The 14232-nt window shown below is 33.5% G+C and overlaps 1 long non-coding RNA gene across 2 annotated transcripts in view; it reads right to left on the reverse strand.

The window, feature by feature from the left end:
• The window catches only part of LOC141385761 (uncharacterized), a 34435-nt gene extending 20203 nt beyond the window's left edge, over positions 1–14232 (reverse strand). Inside the window, exons 1-3 of one of the 2 annotated variants that reach the window (XR_015490830.1) lie at positions 14188–14232; positions 7360–7656; positions 7172–7253 (exon numbers count right to left, since the gene is read on the reverse strand). This is a non-coding gene — a long non-coding RNA (uncharacterized LOC141385761). Of the gene's footprint in view, positions 1–7171; positions 7254–7359; positions 7657–13650; positions 13794–14187 lie in introns of those variants that run through there. The other variant, XR_015490831.1, reaches the window with a different exon arrangement.

The following is a 14232-nucleotide window of genomic DNA, read 5'->3' on the forward strand; positions in this document are numbered from 1 at the left end:
GTGTTGTCAGTGGTTGCTAGTGTGTTGCTATGTGTTTTTTTGTTTAAATTATAGGTTGTTCCTTGTAAAGTTGTTTGATTTAGTATGCTTTTAAAATGTGTACATAATATGAACAATATAATTTATAAAATAATTGAAAATTCTTAGTTCTGTTTTTAGTTGAAAATGTTCAGTATATTAAATGTACAGTTAATTAAATGCAATTACTTTTTTTAAGCCATGTAAAGTGAACTTCATTTCATCTTTCTGCATTATTTAACACTCTAAAGACGCTGAGTAAATCAACCAAATTGAGTAAAATGTGGAAAAATCCAACTGATTGGTTTAATTGAATTTCTAGGACCACATTTAACCCATTGTTTGAGTTTATCCATATTTTACCCAGTTTGGGTTGAAGCAACCCAGCATTTTTAGAGTGCACTATTATAACTTCCATTGTTGGGGAAAGTTACTCTTGAAAGTAATGCATTACAATATTAAGTTACTCCCCAAAAAGTAACCAGTTGTGTTACTTAGTTACTCGTATGGCAAGTAGTGTGTTACATTACTTTTGAGTTACTTTTTATTAGTACTGGCTCACATGGTTCAGGATTGGTAGAGCTATGCATCGATGAATTTGCTCTTCAGTGTTTGAACTCTCAGTAATGATTTTAAATCACACTGAACTGAGCTAAACTGAACTGAACTTAAACACTAAAAACTGAACTACACTATTCCAGTTACTATGAGCATTTATGTGAAGTTGCTTTGACACAATCTACATTGTAAAAGCGCTATACAAATAAAGCTGAATTGAATTGAATATTACCTGGCTGAGGCTTGATCTAACTAAATTATTTGTTTTTTTACTCTATTTTTTTATAGAGGAGTTCTGCAATCATCATCACGCTGTATAAAAAATAATATATTTTAGGATAATGTTATCTGAGAATTTTCTTACCCCAGAGCACTACATGTCGTATACAGTAATCCCTCATAAATCACGGGAGTTACATTCTAAAAATAACCCGCAATACGTGAGATCTGCAAAATATCAGCTTTATTTTTTACAATCATTATAGATGTTTTACGGCCCTAAAACCCCTTATTACACACTTTATACACTTTTCTCTCGTTTTAACACTCTCAAAGTTCAAACCTTCCTAAAAAAAAAAAAAGTCCAGTAATATAGAATGAAACCAAAGATCAAAACCATTTAATCTTCATTAATTTTTTCTGAAATGGCACCCTAGAGCCGCATACCTTCTACCCTCCTTAAGCATGTCCAGAAATTCAACTTTGTGCAATAGTTAGCATCTTCCTCTGCCTTCTGGGTGCTACCTCAGGTGCTTTTGACTCTGCAGAACGTTTCGTCGACATTGTAGGGAGAAAACTTACAAACATACAGTACACCACTTCAGTCACACTGCGAGCGGTCGAAGTCGTATGTAAATTTGGCAAGCTGAACACATTCTGTACAGTCGGAAACACAGCACGAAGGAGTTTGAGTGACAATGGTCTACAGCCAGTCAGGATGCAGAGCACAATGCGCTGTAGAAAAAAGTCAAATTGGATGAAAAAAAAAAAAAAAATCCAAGAAACTGCACGGCCGTGAAAAGAGAACAGTATTATAGGGAGGGACCACTGTATTCAGATTATTAAAAGCTAGCATTGTGTTAGCTACTTTTGCATTATTTGTTTTAAGTAAAATCACTGTCCAATGAGACAATCCCCTTTTAATTTTTTTACAATGCATTTAAAATAATTAACACACTCATTGAATATGTGATTCATTGTGACTACTTTAATTTTGTAAACAATAAGGACTACGTGATGGCCTGGGGCCAGAGTGCAAGACGCTTGGGCCAGTGTACAGACTTGTTACTGGCCCGATCGGGCCAGTGTCGTCTTGTCACAAAAGTTACTTTTGCTGCGACTGTCTGTCAATTGCGTGCAAATACAATCTTAGGGAGCTGTCACACATAGATGTTTGTTTCAGAATCTGTCACGTTTCCCCTGTTAGCGCGGTTCGTTTGGCATGTGAATCTAGCAATCGCACTCGGATCTGGGCCAAATCAATCGGTCCAAGATCGCTTGAATGAGGTGGTCTGCTCTATTGAGCGGATCGATTGTAGTAAAAAAAAAAACTAAAAAAACAATCCAACGAACTAACGACCCAGGCTTTATCATAGTGTCTTATGATTGTGCAATAGCCATATTTACAGCTATTTCAATACAGAATGATGGGTAGGGTGAGATGTTATTCCTGCCCATATATGAGCGTTTCATGTCTACTACGAAAGTAAAAGCAGTAAAAGATCCTTTTTCCATATTTTAATCTTATGTTGTATTAGGCCTGTTGTTTTGTTTATTTCTGCACTGACAGCTCGAAAGAAAGATCTACATTGATCTGCTTCATGATCTGAAGCAGTCTCCGTTTAATAGGTTCATTCAATGGATTGATTTTTACTAAACTTGACTACTGAAATGACGCTCTGTATGAGAAAGTCGGACCTCTCTGATTTTTATTTGGTGACGATGTCTGTGGGTGTTAAAAAGTGCACATTTTTGCTTATCATATTTTTTATCCACTACAGGTCAAAAGTTTGGGGTCAGTATGATTGTTAAATGTTTTAAAACAAGCTTACCAAGGCTGCATTTCTTTCATCATAAATACAGCACACATTGTAAAATTGTGAAATGTTATTGCAAAATATATTTGAAACTACATACAATAAGAAAGCAGTTATTGTAAATTTTAATAGATATTTAACAATTTAACATTTTATCAATGTCCCCATTATGAAAAGAATTATTTACTTAAAAAAAGCATATACACTATAAAATTTAGTTACATCACAATTGTTTTTTTATTAAGTTGACAGTTGTTGTTTTTTTAAAAAAAAGTTATGCTTAAATAAAAGGGTAGGTATTACAATTATGTTTGACTTTTGACACAATATTTAAAAGGCTGTGGCTAAGAAATAGCTATTAACTTATTTTTTTGGTGGGGCCAGTGAAAATTTTGGCAGGGCAAGTAAAAACCTGAACCACCAACCAGATCTGGCAAGTAGAAAAAATCCTTAGCGTTGAACCCTGTTATGACTTATTGTTTTAAAAGTAATGCATTACTTTACTACTTGTTAAAAGTATATTATTACGGAACTCGTGTTACTTGTGATCCATTACCCCCAACATTGACTACTTGTATTGTTTAAAATGTACCTCCATACACCGACTGACAACTATTTTGGAAAATGTGAATATTTACTTCAATTTTTTGGAACTTCATGTAATGGATTGGAAAAAAACTTTAATGCAATATTAATTAAAAAATTTATAAAAACAAGCAAATATAAAAATCATGAGATGTTTTAACAGACATTTTGGAAAAATATGCACAAACGTCATAAAATCTAATATACCACAGATATATACCACAAACTTAAATTTGTCTTAAAACAACTCATAATTTCTAGACTGTCTAAAGAATTTATCTGCAAGTATAGAGTGCCAACATATTAAGTACTAATTGAAATCCTTTGCTTAGCAGACACCACTTATGTTTGTTGATGACTTGGGGGAAAAAAGTTATTATAAATCATAAATAATGTATTAAACAGAGTAATGCACATCCCACTTGCTCCCCTCTTACCTCCCCTGTATGACTAATACAATCATTTATTATGCTGAAAGTTAAAGTTCAGCAGCGATGGTCTGTCCAACGGGCAGAAAATGTCACAGATCATTTTACTGTCCTGAGTGTAAAAGTAATGCAATTATGAGGGCTTGTGCGGTTGCATACCTGAAGAGCTCCTGCACAGACACTGACTCACCACAGCACACACACACACACACACACACACACACACACACACACACACACACACACACACACACACACACACACACACACACACACACACACACACACACACACACACACACACACACACACACACACACACACACACACACACACACACACACACACACACACACACACAGCTTTGTTTGGGTGAGTATGAGCATGTCTTTGTGTATGTGGTTACATTATGTAAGAGGACAAAGTTGCCTGGGCAATGAAGAAGTGTATGCAGCACAGACGACGGAAACAAATGAAGATGCACTGAAGCGGATATTAAAGTAAAGCATGTATAATTGCATAAAAAAAATCTTCACAAACAATTGTTCAGATCGACCTTCCAGCTATTTTATGGTTAGTTTGATTTTCCAGTCTAGTCTTCACCTGTTCCTTCTATACGGCTTGTTCTAATATTCGGATTTAGGGCCCTATAATACAACCTGTGCAATGTGATAGCAGGTGTGACGCAACTAAAGTCATTTATGGGTGCACAATACACACCTATAGGCAACATGTAGGCAACGCATACAGGGTCTTGAAGCAACGCACAGACATGTGAAATATAAAAAAATCTATGGATTACAATGTAAAAGATGGACAGTAATTTAATGTATGAGAATTACCTAGCTGCAGTAATGTCTGCAAATGTCTTGCAAATTCCACAATATGTAAACACATCCACCATAGAGAAAGCTCAACTAGCTTTCAACTATATGGGAGATGAGATTGGTTTATTGCACACTGAACCCAAAACATTTCTCATTAAGAAAATAGGACCACCTCTTTTAAACCATGAAAAGTGGATTTGGACCCAGCCCACAGTAAGAACAATTGCTGTTCGCTTTGGAAGCTAACATAGGGCACTTTATTAAACATTTCCAATTATTGCCAATGCTGAAAACTGTGCTTAAAATATTAAGCTGTGCTTAAATATGTTTTAAAATTTAAAAAAAAATATTTGAAACAAATCCAAGAAGTTTTTTCTTACTTCTGAAGTGGAAATTAATGCATTCCAAAGCATCTTGCATGTGAGGAATATAAGCAATTACTTTTGTAGTTGACAAAATATTTAAGCACAAGCAGGGCTTGACATTAGCACGTTGACATTAGCACGAGATGGCTTGACATTAGCACGGGCTTGACATTAGCACGAGATGTACATAATGTGTGTGCTGGCGCTCACCGGCTGTTTCATGTGCAAGCGTGTCACGTCAAGCAACTGAAGCAGAGCTTGGAAGTAAACAAACAATGGCTTATAAGCATCTTATCTAAACATTTTTACATAGTTGGCATTAAGAATGAACATAGAAATGTTATCTGACTAACATCTAGCAGCTAAATGTGTCTGGAAAAACGTTCAATGGCTTTTATCTTCATAAACAGCGCGGATGTGAATGTGTCTGAATGTTCTGATTGCCTAAAGTAGACATCTCAAGTCAGCGCGTTCATTCATTTTTAAAAAGGGCCTGTCCACACATACAACCGTTCATACACACATACAACAGAAAGGGGCTAATAACACCTGCCAACTTGCCAAATGCTGGTAGATTTCAGCTGTGTCGGGTTATACAGCTGCTCTCACTTGCCATTTTGGCTTGTTAAAAATAATTTTTAAATTGCTAGTGCTGGCCCGTCAATAAAGATTAAAATTTTAGTTTAGTTCAATATGCGTGCAAATGTAATCTTAGAATGTAGAAACAGCACGACTGATAATTGTTCACGTGAGCAAAAGCTGGTGAATACCGAATAGTGTGATCAGGTGCACAATGAGACAGACTATTCTAACTCACTGACGAGGGCTTTAGTGCTGCGCGCACAGCTGATGTGATGCTTGTGCAAAGCAACCGTGCCTGAAAATGTAAATGGTGCAATCGGTTATCTTTAAAAATAGACTGGAAAAAAAAAAAGTGCTCATGTACGCACAGTCCTGTTGCTTTCTGAGATATTTTGTAAGCAGCAGCAGTTGCTGCTTTCGCTTTAACCATTATTTAAACATATTATTAATGAGCTCAACATTAACTGTGTGCGAGCGATCATTCTTTAATTTTCACACATTTTCTTTTGTGTACAGTTATTTGTATTAATACGGTTTAATTATTTTCCTTTACAATAGCATTTCTTTAAAATTAAATTAACTTTTTATTCATATATAGTTAAATGGTGATCTGGGACCTTCAGCCAGGACAGACTACTGTGTATAGTTCTAGATATAAGTATTTATATATTTAAATATTTATATAAATATTTCTTTTTGAATGTCAATTGTTTAAGAAATTTTATGTTGAATAAAAAGTTATATTTGGCTTGTTTCTACACATTATTCAAAATTTGTGGCAAGGAAATAATTAGTTTGGTGTGGCCAGAGAGACAATAAGTAAATCCTTAATGTTGAGCCATAAAAAGTCATGTGAAATAAAAAGTAATTGCAATTCGACACGATGAAACCCAGACACATTTGCTCATCCTCATTGAGCAAGGTCTCAACATGCAAAAAAAGTGAAATGATTGAAAAGACATGTGGACATAACACAATTTAAATCAAGTGATTTTAGTATGCACAGTCAAATTTATGCATATTTTCCCAACAAAACTGTGGCTAGTAAAAATGCCAAGTGGCCAATAACGTTGAAAAACTACTAACCACAGTGGCTGATGATCAAAAAAGTTAATGTCAAGCCCTGAGTACGTCAAATCTAAACAGTGTGTTAAAAATGTTAAATGTTAAAATAGTAAACTTAACTTTACCTATTGGATTTGTCTATATTTGTATCCCTGGACCACAAAACAAATGTCTTAAACTGCACTGGTATATGTTAAAGAAAATACACTGTAAAATCAAATTTATTGATTTTGCTTTTATGCCAAAAAAATATTCAAATAAAAGATCATTTTCCATGAATATATTTTATAAATGTCCTACTGTAAAAATCAAAACTATATTAAACTGCTAAGCATTTCATTGAGACCATTTTAAAGGCAATTCTTTTTCAGTAGTTTGATTTATTTGATCCAGATTTTCAAATAGTTGTATCACTCGGCCAAATATTGTCCAATGTAAAGCTTGTTTATTCAGGTGGTGTATACATTTCAATTTCAAAAAAAGTTTACACTAATGCCTAGTTTTATGGTCCAGGGTCACATTTTACCAAATATAGGGCTAAAACAACCCAGAGGATTTTGGAATGCAGAATATATGCATTTAAAAATAAATAGCTTTTTGATTAAAGGTTTGAAAGTGGTTTTTAACAATGCTTATTTTTTTTTATTATTATGTGGAAAATTTAGTGTGTAAAAAACTTCAGAGTCATGGCTGCTAAAAATATTCACCTCTGCTTCAGGGCTTCAGTCACACCAATGGTTGATGCTAGTGAGGCTGTTTTAGACCAATCAGAGACAAGCATTGCATCATCTGGAAATGTTTACAAAGGATTAGCTCATAACACAATTATTTTTGCAGATTTAACTGAGAAATTAAAATGTAAAAAAAAAAAAAAAAAAAAAATTGCACACTTCACCTTCAACAAGGCATGAAAATCTCTAGGATGGTTGATGGCTGGCATGCATGATATGGAGAAACCTCTTTCTGAAGCCTAAAACAAAATCTAACTCTGCATAGACCAGTGAATCCAAGGCCTAAGTTTACTGAACTAAGTTCATCCATCACAAGGGCCACAGGAATCAGCGGCAGGACGTCACGTGACTGATGAGGTAAGAACTCTTTCCAGGACTTGACTGGATGTAGTAATGCTGTCCAGATGATCTAATGAGAAAGAAAGGCCTTCTGAAGAACAGGAATCCATCACTGTCACAGCCTATGGAAAGCAAAACAAAGAGTTAAACCAGCATGTTTCCTATCCTTTCCATCGGTTAAACATTTAAAAACAGGCATAAAAAATTCCCTGAAGTTCATTAAAGGACAGCAATTTGTTTGTGTGATGTAATTTCAACTGTCGAAGCTCCTCCCATTTTTAAAATTTACACAACACCTCGTCCAGTCAGAGTAATTGAGTTAAACCCCATCAGACTCATGACATTGCAGTTTGATGAATAATTTCTCCACATTAAAATACACCATTAGAGGAACTCTACGCTTTTTGGGGGAGAAATAGGCTCATTTTACACTCCCCTAAAGTTAAACAGATGAGTTTTACCATTTTTGAATTCCTCAGCTGATCTCTGCGTCTGGCAGTAGAACTTTTTGTTAGCTTAGCATAATTCATTGAATCCAATTAGACCATTAGCATACCGCTTAAGAGTATAATGACATTTCCAGTTAATTAATTAATTTTAGGGATGTTCTGATCAGGATTTTTGCAGTCGATACCTGTATTAAGTACCAATTCCTTGTCATTGTGATCGGCCGATAAAGAGTACCGATTTCACTGCTCAAGCTTTGTAATGCCTAATGCACATTTTCCCTCCAAGTATGATACTCAAGTAAAGATCTCTCCTTACCTAAGAGAACAAATAAAGGATGTTGCATATAATCCTATGAACACATCTCATAACCATTTAGTGTGAACTTTAGCAGGTTTACAGAAAATAATAAAAAGCAAATAGGCTGATAAGCTACTGTTTTTTGCAATAACTAGGCATATATTAAAGTTAGAGTATTAAATAAGTAAAACTATTTATTTTAATAATACTTCTTGCCATGTTGCAGTATAATTAAAAACACAGATCTCTTACTTCTTCAAGTATTCAAATATTTGCTCATCTACTCTTGATAGCAACTCTATGATTGCAGCTCCGCATAGATGCAGCAGCTCAATGATAGAGTGGGGATTTTCTTTACTGCTTCATTCATTTTATCTAACAAATATAATCCTTAGAACATCCCTGTGACTTTTGCGATCTGCTCCCTTGCTCATTCACTTTCGTCGCCTGAGTTTTGGGTATTTTATCTAATTCATAGGAGTCATGGTGCCACTATTGGTGCCTATGCTGGAGAATCGCAAAGCTTCCGGTAAAGGCCATATGGTTGGATGAGACCATATACAGCGGTGATTGCTCCGCTCATGTCACAGCAGCTCAAAACACTGGACATACAATGCTTGCATTAGCAACAAGGAGACCATCACTTATACGAGTCGCACCAATAGACTATATTATTTAACTACTGTGAGGTGAGCACAGTGATCACTCATGCCCCCACGCATCATTTACCTCTACATGTGTTGTAACACTTTCTTTGTGTGTAAACTCGTAAACAAACCCTTGCGATCAGTTCCTGAGATCAGCCAGATTGACGACTACCGATCAATCAGACTGGCCGAAAGATCAGAACATCCCTAAATAATTAACTTATTTATTGCCACATCAGCAACGTATGGCTATTTTATGGCAAAAAAAAATTATATACAACAATTACATGACAAAAACAAATTCTTATTACGATAAAAAGTTACGTAGACAAACATATAAATAGAAATAAATAAATAAAATTCACAAAAATATATACAATCAAAGTTAAATATGATTTTCAGTAAAATTTTTGATGAATAATTTACGATTCTTTGTAGTGGTACCTTTTTAAAAATGTCCATTAAAAACGTTGTTTAATGGTATTCAGACTTTCCCCATTCCAATAAAATATGTTTCATGGTAAGAGCAGCTTGGCAGTAATTACATTTAGACGGTGCCTCGTTATTTAGTTTATACAAATTAGCCAACCTAGAATATCCTATTTGACATCTAGTATAGACAGTTCGTTCATACAATCCCATTTAAAGCTTGACTATTCATAGTTACATCATGTACATTACCAAGACTGATGGAAAACAAAAACTTGCTATTGTCTAGGCCAGAGATCTCTTTGACCTTTCATTTGGCCCACCATCTCATCTGACAAACTTTTTTTAGGTTGTTTGTTTTATTGCTGAGCTACAAAAAAGCAAACTGAAATTATTTGTTTCAATTAAAAGCTGTAAATGAATCAGATTTTTAAAAATATAGTGATTCGACAGACAGAGGACTATGCAAAAGACATTGGCAAGCAAATCAAGGCAAAAACTAAAGAACCTAATGTTATAAATGAGAGTTTTTACTGTTTTGTTTTTGTTTATAGTAAAATAATAGTTTTTACTGTATTGTTTATTATAAATAATAGTTTTTACTGTATTGTTTGTTTATTGTTGTTTTAGTTTATTATAAAATTTAAAAATATATATACTGTATTAATTAATATAAAGAAATGTGTTCTAGTTATTTTAAAATGTTATTAAATTAGGAAATTGTCTATGGTAACTATATTTACCTTCAGATTGTTTTTACTGCATGGTTTCAGTTTATTATTGTTTTTATTATAAAATGATTTTTACTGTATTATTTTAGTTTATTTTTGTTTTTGTTTATTATAAAACAATTTCTACTGTATTTTAGTTTGTTTTTCTTTATTATAATTTTTAAAGTGTATTGTTTTTGTTTATTATAAAATGTAAAAAATATATACTGAATTAATATAAAAGAAAATATTTCTAGTTATTTTAAAATATTATTAAATTGGGAAATAACCTATGTTAACTATATTTACTGAAAGGTTGGACAACCCTATTCTAGGCCCATAAGCAATAGGTTTACACACTATTTTAAGTCAAATCAACTAATTGCTTTAAAAGCAATGGGTTTACTCACTTTAAAAAAAAAAAAAAGTTAAGTCAACTACTCACTTTTGACAGCACTGCTAAATATTGGCTCTAATATTGTTTGACCAGTAAAGTTATTTTCCACATCAGCAAAGCATAGTGTGGATTGTGCAGTTGCAAGGATTCGATGCACAGGATTTGTGTCTGTATTAGAGCACGTTTATGGCCTCTAACCTAAAAATATGTACTAAAAAAAATGAGCAAGACAAAACATTAAGAGCCTGCGTCAGCATTAACGTTGTCAATGTTAGTGAACCTTCAGCCGGCTATGCAGTACAGTATTAGCACTGTTTTATCACTCATCTTTAAATCTAACCTTTTCTCTTTCTCTCTCAGCTCTCTTGTTTTTTTGGCTCGGGTTCGTGACTAATCAGCACAGGCTCAGTGAAGTGTGTGGGTGTCTTCAGTGTGGTAAAGAAAAACTCTGCTCTTCTGCACATAGCGCTTTTAAACTCGAGATCTGAAGCATGAAATTTGGTCAGAAAGTCCTCCCATGTAGAAAAGGCACATATTGATACAGTACCTGTGACTGGACACCCGTTTGATTGGATTGAGCATGCTCATTTCACAGAACCAGAGGCCACAAATCCAGACTTAAGAGTGAGTGTGGCAGAAACAAGGTTTGGAAATTTGGTTTACCTTCAGGCCTGGTTTGTGCATTCAGTTCATTCAGAACGACAGACTCATTATGGGTGAGAGAAATTATGTGGAGGTAAAAAGGGGAAGCAGACAATGAAAGGTTCAAAGCGTTGTAACAGAAGGTCAAGTTCCACACGTCAGACACTGGACAAAACACAAAATGATTTCTTTTTTACAAAACTCAGTGAGCCGCTTTGCTTTTTGTGCACTGCCAACTACATTGACAGAATATTATATTATATTTTCCATTTTATGTAAGCACTTTTCTATTGATGAATAAAAAGCTGCGCCTTTAGTTAAGACTTTTGTTCACAGAACAAAAGAAAACTTGCAATTACAAAAAAAGTCACATCTGGCTTCATTATTCCATGGTGAAAAAAAACAAAACAATAATTAATAAGAATAATGCACTAATTTTAATAAAGCACAATTAAAACTTATAAATTAGTTTTTGTTAATTGAAATTGAGAAATATTAACTTATATTTATAATATATATAAAATATACTTATATATATATTTTTTTTTTGTGACAAAATTGAAATGAGAAGCTCATAATTAGAGGATGCAAACAGAATTGCTAAATGAGTTACAGTTAAGAGATATACGTAAACCCACAATTTTGTTTAAACTAATTAATTTTAAAAAAGTGAGATGCTTACCAACAAGACATGAAACTGAATTCTGGGCCTTAAAAATCTAAATTGTGACCAGCAAATTGCAATCTAAATTTAGATTTATCACTTGGTAAAAAAAAAAGAAAAGGAAAAAAAAAAGCAAGGAGAAAATCCAAAAGAGAGAAATTCCAAAATAAAAAATAAAACAAAAAGTTGATATTTTGCAAATATAAGATATTAACCTAAACATAAGAGTCAGAATTACCTTTTTCCAAAATGGCAGAAAAAATAGGATGCAAAACCCCTGCCAAATTCTGAGCTCATAAATGCAATTGAGGCATGAAAATTGATAACTGAGAAAAAAGTAAAATCATGATAAAACTTGCAATTATGAGTATATAACTTTATAAAATACACCTTCAGCTGTTTATTTCCTCACTTTAATCAAAACTCAGAAACATTAAAATATACATACTTATTTTTGAAAATAAAAAAAAAGTTCAAAAAAGTTGGTCAAAGTATCTTTTACCATTTGTGATTATGTCAAGCTCAGACACTATGTTCTAATCGGCTTGTAACAATGCAAAATACAAACATTATTCCTACCTTTGCAAAAAAGACCCCTTTGTAGTCGGCTCACTTGGTTTTGGAACAAATGTAAATCAAATATAATCATGCATCTACACTTAAAATAGAGCTAATTATACAAAAATGTTGCATTTATTACTGTTTTTATAATAATTTATAATAATTTATTACAAATTATTTATTTATAATTTGCATAAATTTTGCATTTCTTGATTCACAATTGTTTAATTTATTCAAGGGCGGATTTAGTGATTTGGGGACCTAAGCAATTCCAGTCTTGGGGCCCAAATGTTCAAAAATGTACCTTTTGTACTTTCCATTTATTTTTTATTATTATTTAGCAGTTTTTTTTATTATTCAATCTCCTTTTCTACATTTAAACTTAATGCAAAATAATAATAACAACATGTAAAGCACCTTGTAAATCTTCTGAAATTCGTTGTTTTCTTAAAATGAATTTACAACTAAACAATAAATTAACTATTTTGTTTTTAGAACTAAATCTTGACTGATTTGACGGCAGGACTGGACCATGATTGAAAGTGGGAGGCACGTTTGCACAGATGTAATGATGACGTTCAAATTATAGACCCTCAACGTACAAAATATGATAGAAAACAATGTTATATATAATATCATTTATACTTGGGTATTTATTTGGGGGCCCAAAGCGGCTGCTTACATTGCTTATTGGTTTAATCCACTGCTGCACTTATTTATGTAATAATGTGCATTAAGGCCGTGTTTCTCAACCATGTTCCTGGAGGACCACCAACACTGCTTGTTTTGGGTGTCTCCCTTGTCTGTCACACCCATTACAGCCTTTTCAGTCTCTGTTAATGAGCTGATTATCTAATTTAGGCGTGTTTGGTTAAGGTGACATGGAAAAAGTGCTGAGTTGATGGTCCTCCATGCAGGAACATTGTTGAGAAACACTGCATTAAGAGACCTTGATCTCCGTTCTGTCTACTTTTGATGTTGAAAATTCAACTCTACAGTTTAACAAAGTAACTTTTATCAACACTTTAGAGTATTATATATTGTATAAGAAATAATATAAAAATAATAAAGTCCACAAAATAACAAAAAAAAAAAACGTGCTTGCAGTTTATTTGCATTTGTTGTAACTTACAACACCAACCCAGGCAATATATCACTTCAAACTATTTAAAATGTCAATAAAAGTAACATTTTCAAACTTTTCAAGATCAAAAGGTCAAGATCCCATTAAGCAATTTAAAAGCATAAATAAATGAAGAAACTTCATGAATAGAAAATAACACTGTTAATTTACGGATATTTTTTTACAGCGAGCATACCACTTCAATCCTTCCATGTGCTCTCTCTTTCTTTGACGGTTCTTCTGATTGAATTAAGGATCCCCTGCTAATAATCCTGTGTGGTCAGGCAATTTGGTCTTTTAAGCCAGTGCTCGTGTCTTTCTAAAGCACAACACTCGTCTGTCTCTGATCAGGGAACTGAGTGAGTTTATCTGCTTGTAATTGGAGGAGCACACAGGTGCTTCTTGATGCTCTGTTTGTTCTCAGCGTTTCATCTGAGGGTTCAGTCAAACCAAGTCTTTGTATGTATTTAATGTATTTTTTTTATTTTTTTTTTATTTTGTATTTAAATACACATTAAGGTAACATCAGTGTATCAATTATACTGACTATAGTGGGTCAACTATTTTTTCGGTAACGTTAGGCTAATGTTAGTGGTGCTATGCTTAAGTGAAACAACTTCCACGTGAAAAGTGCCTGTTAAAATACAAATTATACGGCTGTTTTACTTTAATTTTAGTCTGTTTGGGGGAAACAAACACTTATTTTACAAGAAATGTTTTTTTTAACACTTACTGTGTCTTTCGGTACTCTGCCGGTTTCCACACGCTGTCGCTGACT

This window comes from Danio rerio, chromosome 5 (genome assembly GCF_052040795.2).
Source record: "Danio rerio strain M-AB ecotype USA chromosome 5, GRCz13ab, whole genome shotgun sequence".
NCBI classification, from domain to species: domain Eukaryota; kingdom Metazoa; phylum Chordata; class Actinopteri; order Cypriniformes; family Danionidae; genus Danio; species Danio rerio.